We start from the raw sequence: 25,367 nt of genomic DNA on the forward strand, positions 1-25,367 counted from the left end.
TGGAGGACAGTGTACAAATTGTGCTCAGCACAGAGGTGTCAGGCCATGGGGGAAGGAGGCCTGAAGTCAGGTTATGATTCACTGCTGAGCCATGCACTTGGGCAGCTGCAGCCACCTGGAGGGGGCCAGCTTTTTCTGAATCTAACAAAGGCTTTAAGTGGGCTAGCAGTGGCCCTGAAGTGCAGGAAACAAAACGTTTAGAAAGGCAATGTGGCAGCACTGCAATAGAGGCATGCCCCGGGCATCCTGCAAAGAGGATGCCCAATGCTGCCTTAGGTGGAAAGTTAGGAAGGCTCCCTAGTGGAGGTGGCACCTGAGCCGAGTCTCAGTGGATGAGAGAACTTAGCCAAGTGGGCATGGGGAGGAGGGAACACCAAAGAGGGCAGCACTGGCATGATAATAGATCTAAGGGATTGTAAGTCACCTGGTAAGGTTAGATGGCAAGGGTCATGGGCCCAACTGATGCATGGTATTAGTCAGCATGGGCAGTATGTGCTGCAGTAACAAGCAACACCCAATTTCACAATAAGAAGATTTCTCTTTTGCTTTCCCTATTTGTCCATTACAGGTCATCTAGGGCTCTGGTTTAAGACGTCTTCACTGAGGCATGCAGACTGATGGAGACTTCACCATCTATGGTGTCACTGGTGGCTACAGCAGGGGGAGAGGCACATGCCAACTCATGCACCCACCACGCCAGGAGTGCCTGCAGGAGTGAAATGGGTCACTGCTATTTGCATTTCATCGCCCCAAGCAACGCTGAATTTCAAGGGACTATGGAAGTATAATTCAACACGGTTTTAGAATGAGGACTAGGAAAATCTGAAGAACAGTGCTAATGATATACGGCTTAACATGGGGAAGGAGAGCAAGGACCACATCACGGTAGGCTTTGAGTGCCATGGTCAGGCACTTGGAATGTTTCCTGTAGGCCATGAGGAGCTTTGGGTGGGTGGATGAGGTGTGAGCCTGCAAAGAAGGGAGCAGAAGAGAGGAAAGTGAGGTTTAAACATGAGAAGGGCGCCAGAACCAAGGGAAGAAGAAGGAAATACGAAACATCAAACAGAGGGGAAAGCTGGAGAAATGGGCTGGGGAAGCAGTGGACAGTGAGTGGAAGTCAGGCCCTCCTGCCTCCAACCCTCCCTTTCACTGGAAGGAGAGAGACTGGAGAGAAAGGGATGGAGGGAGGAGGTGGGGAAGACAGAGACCAGACAGACATTTTGAGGGGTTGCTTAGACTGGAAAATCAAGACTTCGGTGGAGCTTGGGGGCCAACCACAAATATCTAAAAGCTTTTCGCCAAAACAAGGGACTAGACTTATTGGATGGCAAATGTTCAGAGTAGCATAGGAACAAAATCTGGGAATTATAGGGAGGCAGATTTAACTTTTATTTGATAACAATTTCTGTTATTAACTTAAGCTTGTTATTTGAACTATGTACAAGCACCTTGCTGGGGTGAAGAGGTGTGTAATGTTTTGAAATGTTAATTTCCTTCCTGTTCTCATGGCTGAAGGAAAGAATGAATGAATATTTAATACTGCAGGCTAGGACTGTTCTTTGAGGGTGCGAGGTGACAGTTAATGGCTTTGTGGTATTCTAGGACTGTACTGAAGAAAACTCCCACCCAAGCCAGTGTTTAGAAGATGAAGTTAAATGAGAATGGGGAGGTAAATAGAGGGGTAAGTGCCATGTTAGAAAGGAAGAGGAAAAAGCTGGGTGTGGTGGCACACACCTGTAGTCCCGGCTATTTGGGAGGCTGAGGTGGGAGGATTACTTGGGTCCAGGAATTGGAGGCTGCAGTGAGCTGTGATCGCACCATTGCACTCCAGCCTGGAAGACGGAGTGTGACTCCATATCTAAGAAAAGAAAACCAAAAATCCCCCCAAAAATGAAAGAAGGAGGAGGCCTTCTCTGGGGGAAAGAGGGGTGATGGCTTCCTTACACAGCCGAGGCTGGTTATGCTACCAATTCTGGGGCACAAAAAGGGGCAGAACGTATGATCCTAGGTAGGTAGATGCCAGAGTCTCATTTCTGAGCATGTGTCTTTGGGAGGAGCTGGCAGGATACCCTAGGAATGGTCCTTGCCCTGGCTTGGGCCCTTGGAGTGGCACTCTGTGACCTGCCCAGCGACGGAAGGCATTGCCATATCACCCTGTGGCAGAGGAAGCTGTGGCTAAGAGGGTGATCACCATGGTGTCTAAACTCAGTCCCCATTCCTCCTAGTTTTCCTTTTCTTTCTTTTCTTTTTTTCTTTTTTTGAGATGGAGTCTCGCTCTGTTGCCTAGGCTGGAAAGCAGTGGCACAATCTTGGCTCACTGCAACCTCCGCCTCTCGGGTTCAAGCAATTCCCCTGCCTTAGCCCCCTGAGTAGCTGGGACTCCAAGTGCTCACTGGCACGCCTGGCTAACTTTGGTATTTTTAGTAGAGACAGGGTTTTGCCATGTTGGCCAGGCTGGTCTTGAACTCCTGACCTCAAGTGATCCACCCACCTCGGCCTCCCGAAGTGCTGGGATTATGGCATAAGCCACTGAGCCCTGCCTCCCCCTAGTTTTTCTGACACCGTGGTAGTCTGGAAATCTCACAGGATTCTATGGAGTGGGAGGAAGGAATGAATGCACTGCTTTGGGAGCCTCCAGGCCTGCATGAGGATCAAGCAGAGGCTGTTTGACCTCCAGCTGGTCCGAGGGCTGTTCTGGGATGCTGCCCAGAAGCAAGGCTGCCCTTTCATTCTGATGTCCAGCTGACCTTAGGGGTTGGGGGGATTTCTTTGACTCCCTGTGGCCTTATCTGCTGATACCATGTCATTTCTAAAGACTTGAGAACCTTCGCAACGTTCCTGGGCAAGTCCTTGTCCAGAGACCAATACGGATCCAAGTGTAGGGAGCTGCAGTGGCCGCCAAAGTTCAGAGTTCCTGGGGGTTCAACCTAATGGGATGGAGCCTGCTGGTCTTGGCCGAAAGCTTTATAATAATCACACCACTCCCTGAATCTTGCTCTTAAAAAAATTTGTGTTGGGGGGCAGGGATTTAAATGCCATGGGTGCCACTGGGGTGAATGCATTCTTCTTTCAGTTGCTGGCTTCTCCACAGCTCACCAGAAATATCTTTTCCTACTGGGTGCAGTGCGGCATGGCTGTAATCCTAGCTACTGGGGAGGCTGAGGCAGGAGGCTCACCTGATGCCAGGAGTTTGAGACCAGCATGGGCAACATAGCAAAATTTCATCTCTAAAAACAAAAAACAGGCTGGGCGCGGTGGCTCAAGCCTGTAATCCCAGCACTTTGAGAGGCCGAGACGGGCGAATCACAAGGTCAGGAGATCGAGACCATCCTAGCTAACATGGTGAAACCCCGTCTCTACTAAAAAAAAAAAAACACACACACACACACACACACAAAAACTAGCCAGGCGAGGTGGCGGGCGCCTGTAGTCCCAGCTACTCAGGAGGCTGAGGCAGGAGAATGACGTAAACCCGGGAGGCAGAGCTTGCAGTGAGCTGAGATCCGGCCACTGCACTCCAGCTTGGGCGACAGAGCGAGACTCCATCTCAAAAAAAAAAAAAAAAAGAAAAAACCAAACCAAACCAAAACAAAACAAAACAAAAAAAACAAAAAAAAACCCCCAAAAAACAAAAACTTAAAAAAAGGGAATGTCTTTATGTCTTTTCTGTTCCATTGAGGGGGTTTTGGCCACCGGGAACCAGAAAGGCTGTCTCCCTTGAAGCCTTTGCAGGATTCCTGATGTGATGTTGATGGGAGCAGAAGAAGTGTGGAACATCCCAACGCCACCTGAGGTTGCACTTTCACTGCGTTTGGGATGCTTTTGCTTCTAATGGCACCTATGACTTGTTTTTGGAGAATTGAATATGTTGGCCCACAGGTGCAGGGTGACCCTTAGTCAATGACTGAGGGCTGCAGGTGGGAGTGTGAAAGCCCAGCTTGCTTGCCTTGGGTTGGGGCAATTTTGGGGCATGACTTACATTCTAGGGCTCCCCTGTGGGATCAGGCTGGAGCTTCCCTCTGCAGGACTTGCATAAAATCACACTTTGCCTTGGCTTCATGCCCTTCCCAGTCCTGCTTCCCTGCTCCCTCCTCACTGGTTTCCTGAACCACCTTTGAAATAAATCACTTGTACATGAAACCTCATCTCCTGGTTACTTCTGGGGAGCTTGATCCGAGACAGTTTCCTTCAGGCAGCCACTGAGACCCCAGCTATGAGTTCATAGAGCACCTGGAAGCCTTCCCTGCCATGTGGCTTTGCCCTGGCCTGATTTTCTGAACCCCCAGCTGGACCACATGTTCCTGAGGGCAGGGATCTCACTTGACTTGTTCAAAAGCCCATGGGCTCTACCTGCCATAACTCTGTCAAAACCAGGCTAACACCCAGGAATTAGCCTGCAGGTTCAACTGCTGTAACCAAAGCCCCAAAACCAGAGGTTTAAGTAAAATACGATTTCATGGCTAGGTGCAGTGGTTCACACCTGTAACCCCAGCACTTTGGGAGGCCAAGGTGGGCAGATCACATGGTCAAGAGATCAAGACTATCCTGGCCAACATGGTGAAACCCTGTCTCTACTAAAAAAATACAAAAAAATTAGCTGGGCGTGGTGGTGCGCACCTGTAGTTCCAGCTACTCAGGAGGCTGAGGCAGGAGAATCGCTTGAACCTGGGAGGTGGAGCTGCAGTGAGCCGAGATTGAGCCACTGCACTCCAACCTGGTGACTGAGCAAGACTGTGTCTCAAAACAAAACAAAACAAAACAAAATTTTATTTATCTTTCATATAATAGTCCAGGTGGCTCTCCAGTGATCGAAACCCAAATTCCTTCTTTTTGCCTTTCCATCTTCAACACGTGGTATTCGTCTCTTGGTCTATTATGGCTGCTTCAGCTCATGTCATTACATCTGCGTTCCAGCCAGTGGGAAATAGAGAAAGGGGAGTGGGATATGCCCCTTTCCTTAAAAGGCATAGTCCAGAAGTTGCAAAGATTACTTCTGCTCCTATGTCACTGGCCATAATGAAGTTAACAGGGGCACTTCTAGGTGAAAGAGAGACTGGGAAATGTAGTCTTTAGCTGGGTGGCCACAGACTAGGGTGATAGTTGGAGTTGGATTACTGGAGGAAGTAGATGATGAGCAGTTCCTGTTATACCCTCCTGCTTCAGTGAAGATAAGCCGGTTTCCATCCTCCAGATCTCAGAGGATCAACACAACTAAGACTGATTTCTCACTCACAGCCGACCTGGGTTGGCAGAGAGCTCTGCTCCTTGCAGCCACACAGGGACTCAGGCTGAAGGATGCTCTGTCCTGATGCAGGGGAAGGGGATGGGTGAGAAATGGGACTCTGGTTTCTAAAGACTTCCACCTGGAAGTGACACACATCACCACTTCTGCTCACATTCCATTGGTCAAAGTATATTCCATAGCCATGACAAATGGGGTTGAATGGCGGGAGGGATGAGGGCGGAGGGGGATGGTGGTTTGGAAAAGGGAGAGGAACTGTGGTTCTGCTGCTGTGGTTATGAAGAGCAACAAAGGCCACACCTTCACCAATGTGCTCATGCCTCACTCACCTTTGGTTCTCACCACTCCTGCCCTAAGCCTCTTTTGGCCAACATAGGCAGACTTGGATAAGATTATACAGGAGGACGTGTACTAGGCTGTCAATCAGCAGGAGAACCAACCAAACAACCAAAGAAGAAAAAGCAGATAAAACATCCCCAAACTATGCTTAACCGTGTTTATAATCACAATTTGCATTTATGCAAGATTGTGTATATGTGCATTTAAAAAAATTTTTTTTAGACGGAGTCTTCCTCTGTTGCTGAGGCTGGAGTGCAGTGGCTCGATCTCAGCTCACTGCAACCTCCGCCTCCCGAGTTCAAGCAATTCTCGTGCCTCAGCCTCTGGAGTAGCTGGGATTACAGGTGCCCGCCACCATGCCCAGGTACTTTTTTGTATTTTTTGTTGAGATGCGGGCTTCACTATGTCAGCCAGGCTGGCCTCAAACTCCTGACCTCAGGTAATCCACTCGCCTTGGCCTCCCAAAGTGTTGGGATTACAGGCGTGAGCCTGTAATAGTCTGTGTTTTGTTTATTTATTTATTTATTTATTTATTTATTTTTTATGGCAGCCTGAGCAGACTAAGACACACCGTAACTGTCTAGTGGTATCAGGTTTAAGTTTAGGTGCATATTATAGAAAACCTGAAATAACCACAACTTTGAAAAGATAAAACTTATTTTTTCTCCCTTAAATAAATCTGGAGATAGGCTGTTCAGAGTTTGAATAGTTTCCATTTCCAAAGTCACCTAATAGTCCAACATGGCTGCAGGAGTTCCAGCCAGCACATGTGACATCTAGTGAGTAGTTAGAAGAAGTCGGGGGAAGGCAAAAAGACTCGCATCCCAGCTGAATCAGCTCCTTTAAAGCAGCCTTCCAGGAAATCCCCCTCAACACTCCTGCTTATATCAGAGTCACCTAGTCACAACTAACAGCAAAGGCGGTTGGGAAATGCAGTCTTTTAGCTGACTGGGCACATTGCAATCCTAAATGAAACGTACTGTTTTTAAGGAAAAACAGAGAATGGATAATTTTGTAGGCAGCTGCCAGCCCCTACCTCAGAGGCATAATCCATTGTCTGGGTTGTGCAGGCTGAATGGCTCAGCACAGCACGGGAGCCACAAGGAGGAAGTAGAAGTGAGAAACCAGCCAGACAGATCTGACTCCCAACTCTAGAAATAAAAAGATAAAGTAACTCTTCACTGGTGATCTTCTGAAGACCAAATTAGAGATTCTACATGCCACAAACCAAAACTCCCTTTAAAAACTGCTCTTCCGGCCGGGCACAGTGGCTCACACCTGTAATCCTAGCACTTGGGAGGCTAAGGCGGGCAGATCACGAGGTCAGGAGATCGAGACCATCCTGGCTAACACGGTGAAACCCCGTTTAGTCTCTGCTAAAAACACAAAAAATTAGCCAGGTGTGGTGGCAGGCGCCTGCAGTCCCAGCACTTGGGAGGCTGAGGCAGGAGAATCGCTTCAACCCAGCAGGCGGAGGTTGCAGTGAGCTGAGATCGTGCCACTGTACTCCAGCCTGGGTGACAGAGCCAGACTCTGCCTCAACAAACAAACAAACCCCAAAACAACAACAAAACTGCTCTTCCAACCCAGTTCTCAGTTTTCGCAATACCTCAGCTTCTCAAATGTCTCATTACCTCGAACTCTTAACTTCCTTGTCTTGTCTTCCTTACTTATGTCACTTGTCCATCCATTCAACCAGTATGACAAGGTCCAGGGCTGAGCAGCTGAGCAAACAGGCAAGCAAACAAGCAAAACCAAACTCCACTTTTTAGAAGGGGGTAGAGAGGCAATGAAATAGATACTTCAACGTACCATCATATTTTTTTGTTCCTGATCAGGGTCATTTGAAGGACTGAGGCATCTGGCGCTAGCGATACCTTTATTCCTCTCCAATCTCAACCAGAAACGTGACTTCCTTGAGGCTGGAGAGGGTATCTGTTCATCTGTGTATCCGCAGGTCTTAGCAGTGTGGGTATTCAGTGAATGCGTGTGGAATGAACAAAGGAATTAAGTGAATGTAAGAAACAGAGTGAGGTACCGCCTTCTCTAACTGGGGTTGTTTGTGTTTATACAGAGTGAGGTACCGCCTTCTCTAACTGGGGTTGTTTGTGTTTATAACTTTTTTTTTTTTCATTTATCAGAGCCACTCCAGTTATGAACGAAATTTGGTGTAATCGAGGTACAGAATGTGGGAACATAGGTGTATGCGATAGGAGACCAGGACTGGAGGGGATGGGGCTAGAGCCAAGGGAAGCTGCAAAAGGTCCAAAGTGGAAAATAGCAGGAACCAGATAAAAAGAGCACCCTTTTTCCCAATGCCACGTCCCTCCCATGACCTGAATTTCCTGCAGTTTTCTCTTCCTCCCTCCTTTGTCCTAATTCTCTATCTTTGGTTATTCAGGAGGGCCAGCACCCTCTGCCCCCATAAGATAATGTGGCAATGACTCAGGACACGCAGAGAGAGCACAGGCGGCAGTGTGTCGTTTCCCTCAACATCCTTGGTAGAATCATCGCGTCTGTCTCATTCACAAGTTCTCCTCCTCCTCCTCCTTCTCTTCCTCCTCCTCCTCCTCCTTCTCCTCCTTCTCCTCCTCCTCCTTCTTCTTCCTCTTCCTCTTCTTCCTCTTCTTTTTTTTAGCGTTAGCGGTTTCCAGCATCTGCATAAAATGATGTGTAAAATAGAGTCTCTGCCTGTCCTTAGAGAAGTTACTATCGGCCGGGCGCGGTGGCTCAAGCCTGTAATCCCAGCACTTTGGGAGGCCGAGACGGGCGGATCACAAGGTCAGGAGATCGAGACCATCCTGGCTAACACGGTGAAACCCCATCTCTACTAAAAATACAAAAACTAGCCGGGCGAGGTGGCGGGCGCCTGTAGTCCCAGCTACTTAGGAGGCTGAGGCAGGAGAATGGCGTAAACCCGGGAGGTGGAGCTTGCAGTGAGCTGAGATCTGGCCACTGCACTCCAGCCTGGGAGACAGAGCCAGACTCCGTCTGAAAAAAAAAAAAAAAAAAAAAAAAAAAAGAGAAGTTACTATCTAGGGGGAGTGAAAGGTCAACTACAGAAAAGTGTAAAAAATGCTAAGAAAGGGTTGAAGGGTGGGGTGTTTGAATAACATACAAGGGGGGCACTTACCCAGTCTTAGGGTATAGGGGCTTTCCAGAAGTAGAGTCTAAGACTCAAAGGGCACAAGTGACAGAAAACCCAAAACAACAGTGACAAGAGGTGGTTTATTTCTCTCTCACACAGAGCCTGGAGGCAGCCATCCTGCAGTGTCATGGTCCTTTATGGAATCAGGGCTCAGGTTTCTTCTATTCTGTTGTGCCACTAGTGTGACCTCTATTCCTATGGTCGCCTCATGGTTCAGGATGACTACACTTGTTCCAGCCATCATGTCCATGTTCTGCCTTCCAACATGGTACCAATCAGTGAAGAGATTGCTGGATATAAACTCAAGCTAATCCATCAATAGTGTTTCCTAATTATTTTCCTTCAGAAATGAAACACATGCAGAGTTAAAAATCACATAGCAGCTGGGCGTGGTGGCTCACGCCTGTAATCCCGGCACTTTGGGAGGCCGAGGCAGGTGGATCACCTGAGGTCAGGAGTTTGAGATCAGCCTGGCCAACATGGTGAAACCCTGTCTCTACTAAAAATACAAAGACTAGCTGGGTGTGGTGGCAGGCGCCTGTAATCCCAGCTACTCGGGAGGCTGAGGCAGAATCACTTGAACCTGGGAGGCAGAGGTTGCAGTGAGCAGAGATTGCACCATTGCACTCCAGGGGGAAGCAAAACTCTGTCTAAAAAGAAAAAATCACAGAGTACAAAAAGGCTTATGACAAAAAATTAAGGTCACCTGGCCTGGCCCTCCCTACCCCTCAGAAACAATTTCAACCTAGCTTTCAGGCAGGTACTGTCAATGGGAGTCACTCTGACATTATGTACCAAGTGACACGTTTGCAAAACCAACATGCCCCCCGTCAAAGGAGTCACCAGTGTCTCAGAAGGGTCAGCAGCAGCTGAGACTGCCTTCTTCATGGACCCCTTCTGTTATAAGAAGGAGTTTTGACAAATTTAGTTTCACAGAGTTTAATTGAGCAAATAATGATTTGTGAATCAGTCAGCCCCCAGAACCAGAATAGGTTCAGAGTAACTCTGAGGCTGCCACGTGGTCAGATAACATTTATGGATAGAAAACAAAAAGTAGGTTGGGCGTGGCAGCTCATGCCTGTAATCCCAATACTTTGGGAGGCCAAGGCTGGAGGATTGCTTGAGCCCAAGAGTTTCAGACCAGCCTGGGCAACATAGCGAATCTCCATTTCTATTAAAAAATAACAATCATTAAAATTTAAAAATAAGAAAAGAAAAAGGAAAGGGATGTCCAGAAAACAGAAGCGAGGTACAGAAAGAGTTGGACCCGTTATGTAAGCACAGAACCAGCCCCATCTGGTTCAACTTTGTGTAATAAAGTGGTGAGTTGTTTTTTTCAGTTGCCAGGATCCCAGGTTGCAAGTTATGTAACCTGAGCGTGCCCAGAAGAACCAAGCATGCAACCACAGGCGCAACCTAAATGCTCAGATCAAAGAACGGGAACAGAATTAAGAAGTAGATACATGGTATAATCCATGATCTAATCAGATTGAGGCATGGCATCACCCTATGGCAAGATCTAGTCAGATCATTGCTCACTGCAAGATTCAATCAGATCACGGCTCATTACCCTCTGCCTATAACACCTGCCACAGCCCCTGGCTTGGGGAGACAGATTTGAGCATGTCTCCTTGCCAGTTGACTTGCAACAAATCTTTCCCTCTACCAAAACCTGATACTTCGGTGTCTGGCTTTCTGAGGGCAAAGGGATCCAGTTTGGTTCCCTAATAATGACAGATTGACATTTGCCTTATTGGAACAAGGTTTGAACAGTTGGCTGCCTGTGATTGGCTGAAACTCTGTGATTGGTATGAGTAGGTTCCAGTTCACTATGTACGGAGACACCTTTAGGACAAACTTAAAGTATGCCAGGAGAGGGCTTTAGGTTAAGCTTAACACTTCTCCCTTTTTGGTCAACCTCTTGATTTTGAGAGGTTGGAAACTTTAGACATTGACATCAGTTACCATTGTAAATAGACTTATTTGGTCTCAAATCCCGCTGGGAAATAGCAGAGCAGTGGGTTTTGCAGATGGGAAAGGAAACAGAATAGAGAAAGAAAAAAAAAAAAACCTGATTAGTTAACATCAAGTCACTTCAGGTTCCTTTTTTAAAGGGCTAGAGCAGAGGGGCCTTCCTTATTATGCTGCAATCTCCTGTTTCGGGGGGAGGGGGAAGGGAGATGGGGAATATCGGTAATTCTGTAGAATAAATGGGTGGGGGAAAGAGATTAACTAGTAAATGGAAATGAGTGTGTGGTGGCCTTGGGGCTTCTCAGTCTGAGCTCAGCCCATCTGGGGCTCCCCCTAGGCTCTGGGTTTCCATCTGCTTCCCGCTCCTTTTGGGCCCCTCCGAGAAGGCTCCCAAGGTCGAGCTGTGTACTGAGTGAGTCCTCGGGGCCACTCGGAAGGCAGCGGACTTCCGCGCCGGCGCACTCGCCCAGAGCGGCCTGGTCTCCGCCCAGGGGGCGGGGCCTCTTCCGGGGGGCGTGCGGCGTGCGCGGGAGGGGTCTCGTGGGCGCTCCCGTGGTTGTGGCACGGGAGACTGCGAGCGTGTGTGTGAGGCACGATGTCGTGGTAACCCAGAGGCGCGCGAGGCGGGGCGCCCAACGGGGTCGCGGGGCGAGCACGCGCGCCACTGGGGCGCCGGACGTTGCAAGGGGGGTCACATCCGGCAGGGGGCGGGCCTGGCGGACCCCGGAAGTGTGGGCGCGGCTGCGGTTTAGCCCGCGGTGGCGGCGGCTGCGGCGGCGGCGGCCCTGGCAGGTGAGCCGGGACTGGGGAGGGTCCCAGCTCTGCCGCAGGCGGGCGGGGCAGAGGACGACGGTGGGGGCGGCGCCGGCGGTGGCTCCCGGAGCGCCCCCGCCTGCCCGCCTCATCCTGGCAGAGGCCGGTGATTGGGCACGAGGGGCGCGTGACTCGCGCCGGGGGCCGGCGCCCCTGCCCCTCGCGGTGGGAGGGAACGGGGGAGAGCGCGAGGCGCCGCCCCGGTTCCCCTGCGGGTCGCACCTTCAATTCCGCTTCACCCCTCACCGCCACCCTCCTTTCTCCATCTCCGCAGACCCTCGCCCCGTATGTGAGCATCTTGTGGTCACAAATCTGATGACATTAGAGCCAATTAGCCCATTGTATAGATGGGGAAGCTGAGGCCTAAGAGTAGGGTCTGACTTGCCAGAGGGCACGCGGGAGACCAGTGGCAGGGTGAGAGTTGGAGGGACTTTGTCTTTGACTTACTGGCTTGTGCCCTTTCTCCAGGGCTTTCAGAGATGGGACTTTCAGCTTTGGGTTTGTTCAGGACTCAGACTTGGACCTCCCAGTATCATTGACCATTTCTTACCCCGGGACCCTCTGGGCGCAAAGGGCAGTGATGTATACATACCCATTATATGCCTGGTTCCTCTCCATTTCCTCCTCAGCCGATGAGATTTCCCACTTTACTGATGGGAGAAGGAGTTACCTGGAGCTGTTTTGAGAGTTACTGGCAGAGTTGACTCTACAACCTGGGGTTTTAGTCGCCGAGCTGAGGCAGTGCTCTCCTAGCTACCTCTTGTCTGGGCTCACTTACCCTGGGAATGTCAGTCTTCAGCTCCAGAAACTTCCCAGACTCATTTCCCTTCGCTCAGTTCTCCTGTTGCTGCCTAAGGCCTTTTCCACCCTTTTTATTGGCTCCAGGAATCCCGTTTCCTACTAATGCATCAAGATGCTGCCACCAGACTCTCATTTCTGTGACTCTTGGCCTTAGAGCTGGAGGTGATGGTGACCGAGGAACTGGGGAAGGAAAGACTCTTACGTTGTTGTCCAAAGCTGCAACCCTGCAGAGACCTGAACTCTAGTTCCGGGTGGGATTGGGGACTGTTGCGGTGAACATACTGGACGCTAAAGTGAGTCTTTGTTCTTTGCAGTGGTAGTGCCCAGAAAAGCCTGTTTCCTAGATTATCTTGGAAATGTGGTTTCATGCCTTTGTAATTTCCATTAAGTAGCACATTTTCATTGTAGACTTTCTGAGCAGTTTCTGCCGCTGTTTTGCAGGTAGCAATAGCTGTGACTTGTTGCTTGGCTTCATATGCTGAGCACTGTTCTAGGGCTTTCTGAACATACCGGATTTTGTGAACATGTCCAAATAGGCGATGATCCCATTTTACAGGTGAAGTGAGTTGCAGAGATGTTAGATAACCTGGCTAGCATCACACAGCCAATAAGTGACCAAGTTTGGATTTTTTTTTTTTTTTTTTTTTTGAGACGGAGTCTTGAACTGTTGCCCAGGCTGGAGTGAAGTGGTGTGATCTCTGCTCACTGCAGCCTCCGCCCCCTGGGTTCAAGCGATTCTCCTGCCTCAGCCTCCCCATTAGCTGGGATTATAGGTGCTCACCACAACGCCTGGCTAATTTTTGTATTTTTTAGTTGAGACGGGGTTTCACCATGTTGGCCAGGCTGATCTCGAACTCCTGACCTCAGGTGATCCATCCGCTTCTGCCTCCCAAAGTGCTGGCATTACCGTTGTGAACCACTGTGTCCGGCCGCAAGTGGGGTTTCTAACCCGTCAGTCTCATTTCGAAGTCAATGTGCTTTTAACTGTGTGATACTGCCTCTCAGACCCTTTAGTTTCCCAAAGGGGCTGGACCTTAGGAATAATTTCGGACGCTTGTTGAAAATACAGAGCTCCACCTCTAGCGATTCCTGTACTATTGTCTGGAGGAGGGCCCAGAAATCTATTTTTAACGAACGCACTGGGTGATTCTTACTGTAAGGCAAGTTTGGGAAACACCGCCCGTAAGAACTTTGTAGATTTGCTAGGCCACTGGTAGCTTGGAAGTGAGATTATTCCCGAGGATTCTTGTTTTCTTTTCGTTTATTGCTTTGAAATTTGTTAATTTGCCCTTAAGAGGCCTTTGGGTTAGCTAGCCATATGAATCATTTCTGGACACTGTTGGCCAAGTAATAGTAGGGGTTTTCCAGGCTGACACAATCAGATCACTGAAGACCTGGTTTAATGGATTTAGCTCTTTTGATCCAGTTGGATCTCTGTTGTGTGGAAATTCTGTTAGAAGTGTCCTTGAAAGATGTGGCGTTTCCACAAGGTTTTGGTCTGTCCCCAGGTGCTTACCGAATGAGAGAGAGGTGTCTAATGGCAGCCCTGTCTGAGGTGTTGCTAGATTTAAAGGCATGTTTACTTAGTAGGTGCTCCTTCCAATTCATATCTCACCTCTTTATCTTCTTTTACTGGTTTATGTGAAAGACTAAGCAAATATCAAACAGGTTTGTCTTGATTTAGCTGAGGCTGACAAGTAGGACCCCTGGGGCTTAGGATGGGCTAGAGAGGAGAGTCTCCCCAGTGAACGTCAAACAGATAGCTCAGGCAGGTAGGCCTACCTTTGAAGATCTGTAAGTATTTTTAGTCCCGCTACTGATTTATCTGGTCCCACCTCAAGCAGGATTACAAAGTCAGCATTATAGGATTACTTTATTCTCCTGTCTGGTAAACACTGATTTCTAATTTATTTTCTTTTAAGTAGAGAACATATTTCCCTGTTAAATTTGCTGAGACTTGTTTTATGGCCCAGAATATGGTCTATCTTGGTAAATGTTCTGTGAGCCCTTGAGGAGGTTGCATATTCTGCTATTGCCGGGTCAAGTGTTCTATAACTTTCAATTCAGGCAGGTTGGTTTGTAATGTTGTTCAAGTCTTCTGTGTCTTTACTGATTTTTGGTCTTCTGTTCTTTCAGTTATTGAGAGAGGGACATTGACACTTCTGATTATAATTGTGGATTTGTCCATTTCCCCTTGTAGTTTTATCAGTTTGTGTTTCACATGTTTTGAAGCTCCGTTGTTAATTGCACAAACCTTTGTATTACATTCCGTGTATGAATGGACCTTCTTTATTGTATTGTATTAGGCTGTTTTGCATTGCTATAAAGGAATACCTGAAGCAGACGATTTATAAAGAAAAAAGATTCATTTGGCTCATGGTTGTACACGCTGTACAAGAAACATTGCATCAGCATCTGCTTCTGGTGAGGACTCAGGAAGGTTTTACTCATGGCAGAAGGTGAAAGGGGAACAGGTGTGTCACACAGCCACAGAGGGAGCAAGAGAGATGCCAGGCCCTTTTAAGCAACCAGCTCTCATGTGAACTAAGAGAGCAAGAGCTCATTACTGCGGGGAGGGCACCAAGCCATTCATGAGGGATCTGTCCTGTGACCTAAACATGTCTCACCGCTAGACTCTACCTCCAACATTGGGAATCACATTTTAACGGATTTGGAGGGGGCAGATATCCAAACTATATCATTTATCATGAAATGACCCTTTTAGCCCCAGGAAATATTCTTTGCTCTGAAATCTACTTTGTCTAATATTAGTATAGCTAATCCAGCTTTAAAAAATTAGTGTTAGGAATTGATTTCCAGAATATGTAAAGAACTTCTACTACCCAACAGCAAAAAACACAACCCGATTCAAAAATGGGTGAAGGACTTGAATAGATATTTCTTCAAAGAAGATACACAAATGGCCAATAAGTACATGAAAAGATGCTCAACTTCACTGGTCATTATGGAATGCAAATCAGTACCACAGTGAGCTACCACTTCACCCATTATGATGGCTATTATTAAAAAAAAAACAAAAAACAGTAAATAATAAATGTTGACAAGGATGTAGAGAAATTGAAACCCTTGTGCTTTTTTGATGGGAATGGAAAATGGTATAGCCAGTGGAAAACAGTATGGCAGTTCCTCAAAAAATTAAACATGGAATTGCCATATCATCTAGCAGTTCCACTTCTGGGTATATACCCAAATAAGTGAAAGCGGATACTTGAACAAGTATTTGTATACCCATGTTCATGGCAGCATTATTTACAATAGCCTAAAAGTTGGGAACCATGCAAGTGTCCATGGACAGGTGAATGGCTAAGCAAAATGTGGTATATATATTAGATAGAATATTATTCAGTCTTAAAAAGGAAAGAAGATTTGATATATCCTGTGATATGGGTGAACCTTGAAGACATTATCCTAAGTGAAACCAGCCGGTCACGAAAGAACAAATATTGTTGGATTCCTCTTACATGAGGTTCCTAGAGTGGTCCAGTTGTAGAGAAAGAAAGTGGAATGGTGGTTGCCAGAAGATGGGAGAAAGGGAGAATGGGAAGTTAGTGCTTAATGTGTACAGAATTTCGGTTTAGGGTGATGAAAATGTTCTGGGGAGGAATAGTGGTGATGGTTATACAACAAAGCAAATGTATTTAATGTGAAAGAACTGTATACTTAAAAATGATTAAAATGGTAAATTTTGTTGCGTATAAAAGGGTTTTTAAAAATAGAAGATTTAAAAATTATGGTATATCTCTTAAAAATTTTACTTCTAAACAATTTGTGTCTTTATATTGAAAGTGGGCTTCTTGTAGGCAGCATATAGATGGGGTTTTTTTTTTTTTTTTTTGAGACAGAGTCTCCTCCTGTTGCCCAGGCTGGAGTGTAGTGGTGTGATCTTGACTCACTGCAGTCTCCTCCTGGGTTCAAATGATCCTCATGCCTCAGCTTCCTGAGAGCTGGGATTATAGGCGTGTGCCTACCATGCCCAGCTAATTTTTTGGTATTTTTTTTTTTTTTTTTTTTGAGACGGAGTCTCGCTCTGTCGCCCAGGCTGGAGTGCAGTGGCCAGATCTCAGCTCACTGCAAGCTCCGCCTCCCGGGTTCCCGCCATTCTCCTGCCTCAGCCTCCCGAGTAGCTGGGACTACAGGCGCCCGCCACCTCGCCCGGCTAGTTTTTTGTATTTTTTTAGTAGAGACGGGGTTTCATCGTGTTCGCCAGGATGGTCTCGATCTCCTGACCTTGTGATCCGCCCGTCTCGGCCTCCCAAAGTGCTGGGATTACAGGCTTGAGCCACCGCGCCCAGCCAATTTTTTGGTATTTTTAGTAGAGACGAGATTTCACTGTGTTGGCCAGGTTAGTCTTGAACTCCTGACCTTAAGTTATCTGCCCACCCCTCCCAAAGTGCTGGGTTTACAGGTATGAACAACTGCACCTGGCCGGGGGTTGCTTTTTAATCCAGTCTTACAAGCTGCATTTTAATTGAGGTGTTAAGACTATTTAGATTTAATACAATTATTGGTATGGTGAAGTTTAAATCTGCCTTCTTGCTGTTTGTTTTCAATCTGTCCCATGTGCTTTGTTCCCTTTTTCCTTTTTTATGACTTGTTTGGGATCGAGTAATTTTTATGATTCCATTTTGTTTCCTTTGTTGGTTTATTCTAACACTTTTTTTAGTGGTTGCTTTAAAGTATATAGTATGCATCTTTAATTTGCCACAGCCTATCTTCAAGTGATGTCACACCACTTTAGTGTAAGAATCTTCCAATAGTTTACTTTCATTTCCTTCCTCCTGGACTTCGTGCTGTTGTCACCTGTTTTACCTCTACACATGCCATAAATCCCATAACACGTTGTTATTTTTGCTTTAAATAGTCAATTATTTTTTAAGGAGATTACAATATAAAGTTCTTTTTTTTTTTTTTTTTCTGAGACGAAGTCTCGCTCTGTTGCCCAGGCTGGAGTGCAGTGGCCAGATCTCAGCTCACTGCAAGCTCCGCCTCCCGGGTTTACGCCATTCTCCTGCCTCAGCCTCCCGAGTAGCTGGGACTACAGGCGCCCGCCACCTCGCCCAGTGTAAAGTTCTTTTATATTTACTCATCTGTTTAACGTTTTTGGTGCTCTTTATTCCTCCATGTAGATCCACATTTCTGTCTTGTTGCATGTTCCTTCTGACTTGAGGATGTCCATTTAACATTTCTTGTGGTGCTGCTCTGTTAGTGATGGATTCTTTCAGCTTTTGGGTGTCTAGAGAAGTCTTTATTTTGGCTTTGTTTTTGGAAGGCATTTTCCCTGTATAGAATTCTGGATTAACAATTTTTTTTTTTCAGTGCTTTAAAGATGTTCCAGTGTCTTTTGCTTGCATTGTTTCATATGAGTAATCTGCCATTTTTCTTTCCTTTTTTCTTCTTGTTTTTTTAAGAGGCAGAGTCTCACTCTGTCATACAGGCCAGAGTGCAGTGACATGATCATAGCTCACTGAGGCCTCAAACTTCTGGGCTCAAGTGATCCTCCCACCTCAGGGTCCCTAGTAGCTAAGACTACAGGTGTGTATACCATGCCTAGGTAATTGTTTTTAAATGATTATTCTTTTTTTTTTTATTATTATACTTTAAGTTCTAGGGTACATGTGCATAACGTGCAGGTTTGTTACATATGTATACTTGTGCCATGTTGGTGTGCTGCACCCATCAACTAGTCAGCACCCATCAATTCGTCATTTATATCATGTATAACTCCCAATGCAATCCCTCCCCCCTTCCCCCTCCCCATGACAGGCCCCAGTGTGTGATGTTCCCCTTCCCGAGTCCAAGTGATCTCATTGTTCAGTTCCCACCTATGAGTGAGAACATGCGGTGTTTGGTTTTCTGTTCTTGTGATAGTTTGCTAAGAATGATGGTTTCCAGCTGCAAAATGATTATTCTTTATTTTTGTAGAGATAGGGTCTTGCTATGTTGCTCAGGCTGGTCTTGACTTCCTGGCCTCAAGTGACCCTATGGCGTCGGCTTCCCAAAGTGGTAAGATTACAGGCATGAGCCACCACACCTGGCCTGTTTATTTTTATTTTTTGCTCTTCTGTTTTTAATATATCTTTTTCTCCTTCTAACTGCTTTTCTTTTCTTTCTTCCTTTTTTTTTTTTTTTGAGACAGAGTCTCACTCTTTGATCCAGGCCAGAGTGCAGTGGCATGATCATAGCTCACTGCACCCTCAGATTTCTGAGCTCAAGGGATCCTCCCACTTCAGCCTCCCAAGTAGTTGGGACCACAGATGTGTGCCACCATGCTGGGCTAATTTTTAATTTTTTGTAGAGACAGGGTCTCACCATGTTGCCCAGGGTGGTCAAAAACTCCTCAGCTCGAGCAGTCCTCCCTCCTTGGCCTCCCAAAGTGCTGAGATTGTAGGCATGAGCCACTATGCCTGGGTCTAACTGCTTTTCTAACTGGGTTTAAACAATGTAATAATAATGTGCTTTTGTGTAGTGTAGTTTTCTTCATGTTTTTTGTGCTTGGGTTCATTGAGTTTTTTGGATTTGTGGGTTTATCACATTCATCAGATTGGGAAATTTTTCAGTCAGTAATTCTGCAAATATTTTTTTCATTCCCTTTTCTCTTTCCTCTCTTTTGGGGAATCCAGTTACATGTATATAAGGGTGCTAGAAGTTGTTCCATAGCTCTCTGATCATTTATTTTTCCTGCTAGTCTCTCTCTTTTTTCTCTCTGTGGTTTGTGCTGGATAGTTTCTGTTGCTATGTCTTCAAATTGACTGGTCTCTTCTGCATTGTCTGATCTGCTGATACTCCCTTTCAGTATACTTTTTATCATAGACATTGTAGTCTTCATCTCTAGAAGTTTGATTTGGGTCTTTTAAATATCTTCCCTGTCTCTAACATGCTTAATCTTTCGTTTTGCTTCTTGAACATATGGAATATAGTTTTAGTAACTGTTTTAACGTCCTTGCCTGCAAATTCCATTATCTCTGTGTTTTTTGGGTCTGTTTCTATTGTTTCCCTCATTATGGGTCTTATTTTCTTGCTTCTTTGTATGTCTGGTAATTTTTTATTGTATATCCCATGTTGTGAATTTTACTTTGTGGGGTGCTGGATATTTTTGTATTTCTATAAATGTTCCTGGCATTGTTTTGGAACACTGTTAAGTTACCTGGGAACAGTTTGATTCTTTAAAGGCTGCTCTCAAGACTTGTTAGTTGGGGTCAGAACAGCCTTAGGCCCAGGCCTGATTTTTGCTCACTACTGAGGCAATACTGTCCTTAGTACTTTATCAATGTCCTGTGAATGATGAGGTTTTTCCACTGTGGCTGGTGGGCACACAAGACTATTTCTGTTTCAGTTTGAGGTCCAAGGATTGTTGCCTTGGACTGGTACAGATCAGTACCGGCTGAGAACCGGAGGGGGACCCTCTGTAGGTTTCTGGGGTTCTCTGTATGGCCCTTTCCTCTCTGGTACTCTGCCGTGTGAACTCTGGCTACCCTGGCCTCCCTGGAGTTGGAATTCCTCTCCTCCACTCCCTGTGCCTTGGGCCTGGAGTCCCTCTAGGAGTAACTTGGAGCAGCTCTAGTACTGAGCTTTTTGTTTCCCTCTGTCAGGGGTCCCTCTTCTGTGCTGTCTGACGTCCAGTGTTTACAAACTATCGTTCTATGTGTTTTGTTTGGCTTTGTCTGGCTTTTTAGTTTTTTGAGGCAGGAGAGTAAATCTAGTGCCTGTCCTTCCATGTTAGCCAAAAGCGGAAGTCCCTGTCCAGTCAGCATTCCTTGGATGCCTGGTGTATTAGTCTGTTTTTCACACTGCTGTAATAAAAAGAACTGCCCAAGACTGGGTGACTAATAAGGGAAAGAGGTTTAATTGACTCATACTTCCACATGTTTGGGAGGCCTCAGGAGAGTTACAGTCATGGTGGAAGGTGAAGTGGGCTCGTCTCACATGGCGGCAGGTGAGAGAGTGTCTGTGGGAGAAACTGTCAAACACTGATAAAACCATCATAGCTCATGAGACCTCATTCACCATCACGAGAACAGCATGGGAGAAACTGCTGTTTCCATCACCTCCCACTAGGTCCCTCCCTCCACGTGTGGGGATTATGGGGATTACAATTCAGGATGAGATTTGGGCGGGGACACTGAGCCAAACCATATCACCTTGTATGTGCCCAGTGTTGACCTAGGCGCTGGGATGCAGAAACAAACACAACATGGGCTGTGCCCTTGGGGAGCTCACACTCCTGCTGGAGGAACATGCTGATTTCTAAATAAGAAATGCTATGTGCTGTGTACAGAGTACCATGAAAGGAAGGATGAACTCTTTGGGAGGAAGGAGCAAGGAAAGCTTTAGAGAGTTGCTGGCTTTTGAGGGATGGAGCAGGCATTTTCTAGATGGGGAAAGTGTAGGAAAGAGTATTCTAGGCAGAGTAGAGAGGAAGAGCAAAGGCAGGGCAGCTTGTGCTGTGAACTCCTTCCCGGGCAGGATCCCTGTCTTACTGATCTTTAGAGATGAATATATGTCAAGTGACTGGAAGTATGGTTTTTGTTCTGGGACTAGTAGGTAGAACAGAAAGAGTTGGGATGGAGTAGCAACCCATGGAGAAACAGAGGCTCGGGGTCAGCTGATACAGGGCGTTGTATACCAACCCAAGGAGCACAGGATTTGGAACATAATACCAAATGCTGGGGAGCCATGGGAGGGCCGTGGGAGCTCTGACTGTGTTCTCCCAAGGTTGCTGGGGGGTGTCAAAGAGGGCTGGAGAGGGCTGAGGTGGACTTAGGGCAGACTTTCTGTACAAGGATGAAAATGAGTCCAGAGCTCAGTGTGGTCACGGATACAGCGTTGCCACCCTTTGTTTGATAATGGCCTTCATGGATTCCTGCCTGAGTCAAGAATTGATTTGAGAAGGCCTGGCTTGGTTTCTCTTTTTCTGTGGCTATACCCGTCTGCCTGTGGATGATTGCACTGGACCCAGAAGTTCTGGGTCTGGCTTATCACTGGCAGGGGTAGGGTCTGCAGCTGCGCCACCTTATATCCGCCTAGGATGGTCACACCTCAGCGATCTCATCATCTTGGGCTTTGAACAGACACACCTTGCATGACTGGTGCACACTCCTGGATGTTCATCCTGAGTGTGTCTTTGCCTTGACCTTCCTCTTGATCCCTCCTTAAGGGACAGTTGAATCCTCTTGCTCAGCTTGCTCTGTGCAGATTAGAAGTGGGGGCGGATGGACAGCTGCAGATTGAAATCCTTTCTGAGTCATCTGAACAGTAGGGACAAAGGAGATATAAGTGGAAGTTGGGGTGAAGTCAGTATGTTTTTCTTTTCAAGTCAGTCGTGGGCCAAAGAAGGAAGAGGCCTTGCCAAGTGGCTGGGCTTTACTGTCAGGAAGTTTCAAACACCAGCTGCCTATTAAATCACCTGTTTCTTGGCCATCATTTTGATTGACGCTGAATGCTGTTGATCTGATCACATCCAGCCATTGGAGTTATGTTCCTCTGTTGACTGATGCCATCTCTGGAGGAATCTAAAATTCTCTGTCCTCAGAGTCCACACGGGAAGTGCTTGAGTTAGAGGTAAGAATGGGCTGAGTTTCTGTGCCCTGCCGCGGTGATAGAAATCATGAGCGGCTGTTTATTGATCCTTGCCTGAGAGCCAGACTTTAGACTTTCTAGCCGTGAAACTCAATTCGTTCTAACAAAAGCTCCATCTTATAGAAGACACTGAGGCACAGAGATTTTACATGACCCACCCAGCTCTCCCCAGCCAGTAAGCGAGAGTGCAGGGCTGCCTGCCTTACAGATTCAGTGTTTAATCCCTGGGTCTCCCCTGCAGAGCTGAGGTTCAAAGGAGGCACTGCTCCTGTGCTGCCGGGGCTCCTGGGCCTGTACACCTGTTCAGACTTCAGTCTGAGGGCTGGTGAAGGAGAGTAGTTACCACTTTAGTATTTGTTAGGACAGCATCATGCTGGGTTCTGAACAAAATAGAACAGGTTCTACTCTTGAGGGGTCTAGTTGAAGATACCCTTACCAACGACCATTGATGAAGTTGGTCCCCAGAGCCAGGCCTGGTGTTCTGTGGATGTGGACTTGATCGAGGCAGCCAAGCACAGTGAGGTGCATGGGCTGTGACGCTGGACGGTCTCTGTTGCAGTTCAGGCTCTGCGTTTCCTCCTTGGGAAACTGTGGGCAGGCACAGAACTTCAGTTTTCTCCTATTTAAAATGAGGAAAGCCTGAGGATGGACAGCGGCGTAGGCGCGGTGAAGGTTACCTGAGTTGCTGCATATGGAACACCTGGGCCAGCCACCGGCCTGTGAGCAGCCTCTAAACCTCAGACACAGGGCCTGTCACACTTCCTGACACTGATGGGACAGTGGGGCTCCAGAGGGCAACTGGGCAGGAGGCGGTAAGGCCTGGTTTGATGACTCCCCACACTGCACTGCTGGCAAGATATCACAGCTGAAAGGGAGTGGAGGAGGGTACCGGGGAGGGGCTGGTGAGGGTTGGGAGCAGCAGGGATAAGGGGTTAGGACGGTGGTCTCAGGGGCCAACTCTAGGTCAAGGGGGAAACTGAACTGTGAGAACAGGGCTCTCCCCACCCGTTTGCCCAGAACATATGTGTTGTGAAGTGTTCTTTGCAGTATGGCATAGATTAAATGTTCTGTTTGGTGGGGGGAGAAAAAAATCTCCTTTGAAAAAGGTTGAAAGTGACAGGATTAGGCCAAACTGGGCAAATGGGCAGAGGAGGGAGGCGTCCTGTCCAGACTGGTTAGGCTGCTCGACCCGTCTCCCTCCGCTGCCACCCTTTGACAGGTGGTAGGTGAGGGTAGGAGGGGGGCAAATGGCCAGCTGTAGGGAAGCAGTGTGATGGGACACACATCCGGGGAGCCTGCTGGGATGCTTGTGAGAAAGAGACCCTGGAGACGGGAGGACTAGTTTGCAGCCTGCACAGGGCAGGGATAGGTGTGTGTGAGAGCCTTTGGAACACTGACTAGCTAACACTTGGTGAGTGGACCTCACGGGTGGAGGGACCCACATGTCTGAGCTGACCTGGAAGTCAGGGCCAGGAGCTGAAGCCACTGATAGGAAAGGAGACTGGGAGGAGAGTCTGGTTAGGGGAGAAAAAACGTTGATGAGTGAGGGGAGTGGAGATCCAGGAATGCTGGAATGCAGGTGTGTGCGGAGGTTCAGCAGGTTTGGGAGGAGTCCCTTTAGGGGACGGACTGGGTCAGCAAAGCCAAGCCAGTGGCGTTCGGGGCAGGGTATGAGTGCTGGGCTCTGCAGCCTGCTGGGTGCTGTTAGAGCCTCCCAGCCAACCGAGCGGCTTAGTTTCCTGAAGTCTGCCACTCTGGGTGCCTCCCAGCATTTGGCACAGTGAGTGGGCTCATTATTCTTGAGTCTTCTCACTTGACGGCCCTGCCTCTGGGCAAAGGGCGGTCAGATGGAGTTTTTCAGTGGATTGAGGAACATTCAGTTGTTATGTAAATGTTTATGTAAAGATGACAGCTTCCTTCATAAAGCAATTTCCTTAGGAGAGATTGTGCATTTCCCCATGTATGCTTATATTTGAGGCCTCCTGTCTAGATTGGTTTGGAGCTTCTTTCAGAAAGCCACACCCTTTGCTTCCGTCTGTGATCAGCTCTTTCAGAGTCCTCTGGTTCCAGACCTAGCTGGGCGCCTCGCACAGCTGACAGGCAGCATTTCCTAACAGTAAGCTGTGAGGGTGTGGGAGTGAGTACTGCCTGGCACCAGACCTGCTGCTTGGTGGTCTTGTTTAATTCTCATTTAATCCTTACAGTCCCACGGTGTTGGTAGTATTAGCCCCATTTTACAAATGAGAAACAGAATGAGAAAGGCTGAATAATGTGCCCATGGTGATATAGCTAGTGAAAGGTCAGGGTGGGATTGAAATCCAGGAGTTTTCGTCTCTAAAGCCTCTTCACGCAGTCTTTTTTTTTTTTTTTTTTTTTAAAGACAGAGTCTCACTCTGTTGCCCAGGCTGGAGTGCAGTGGTGAGATCTCAGCTCACTGCAGGCTCCGCCTCCCGGGTTCACGCCATTCTCCTGCCTCAGCCTCCCGAGTAGCTGGGACTCCAGGCACCCGCCACCTCGCCCGGCTAAGTTTTTTGTATTTTTAGTAGAGACTGAGTTTCAGCATGTTAGCCAGGATGGTCTTGATCTCCTGACCTCGTGGTCCACCTGCCTTGGCCTCCCAAAGTGCTGGGATTACAGGCTTGAGCCACCGCGTCCGGCCCCTCTTCACATCGTCTTAACTATTCATCCCTGGTAGGTGGGAGGAATCTCCAACCCCACCCCAGCAGTTCCTTAGAAAGGATGAAAAACAGGTGGGGGCAGTGGCACAGGCCTGGACTCCCAGCTACTTGGGAGGTGAGACGGATTGCTTGAGCCCGAGAGTTTGAGGCTGTGAAGGGAGCTCATGTTGCGCCCCTGCACTCCAGCCTGGGCAACTGAGTGACAGAGTGAGGCCTTCATCTCTTAAAAAAATAAAACTAAAAACGCAAAAGAAATGAAAACCAAAAACGCCTCCCTCTCCATGGTTTACACTGTAACTTTTCCAGTTATGGGAAGGTCAGTTCAGTGCTGCTTTGGGACCAGTAAGAAGAACTTGATGATTTTTTTTTTTTTTTTAACTTCCTATGGGAAGTCAGGAAACAAAACAGTCTGGCACTTGGATACACAGCTGGAATCATTTTGGGAAAAGAAAACCAGATCAGGCCCACAAATATTTCCTCATTCAGTAGCACAATTAGGAAGGTTTCTAAGGCAACAGCAGGTGTTTCTGACATACGGGGTAAGATGGGGCCAGTTCCTTTTTAACACGTGCAGATTGGACTTTGCAGGTTGCCCTGGTAATAGCTTTTTCTGGTATCATAGGTGGATGCGGGGAATTGTAAGAAACCAGGGGATATCACAGCTGTCTTTGCAGTGTGATTTCGGGCTTGAGGTCACTGACAAGTAAGTGTTGTCTGGTAAGGCGAGGGGAGTGGTGGGAGCTGTGCTTCAGCTCCTGGGTGCTGGAGCCAGTGGAGG

At 47.5% G+C, this 25,367-nt stretch overlaps 1 protein-coding gene across 1 annotated transcript in view; it reads left to right on the forward strand.

Annotated features, from left to right (window-relative positions):
- Positions 1 to 11,197: 11,197 nt before the first annotated feature.
- Positions 11,198 to 25,367, forward strand: part of VPS37C (VPS37C subunit of ESCRT-I) — a 31,801-nt gene continuing 17,631 nt past the window's right edge. The window contains 1 exon segment of the mRNA XM_033207401.1: positions 11,198 to 11,492. The gene's annotated coding sequence lies outside the window, so the exon portion shown is untranslated.

The sequence above is a fragment of the Trachypithecus francoisi genome, unplaced genomic scaffold, assembly GCF_009764315.1.
Source record: "Trachypithecus francoisi isolate TF-2019V2 unplaced genomic scaffold, Tfra_2.0 Lachesis_group8, whole genome shotgun sequence".
NCBI classification, from domain to species: domain Eukaryota; kingdom Metazoa; phylum Chordata; class Mammalia; order Primates; family Cercopithecidae; genus Trachypithecus; species Trachypithecus francoisi.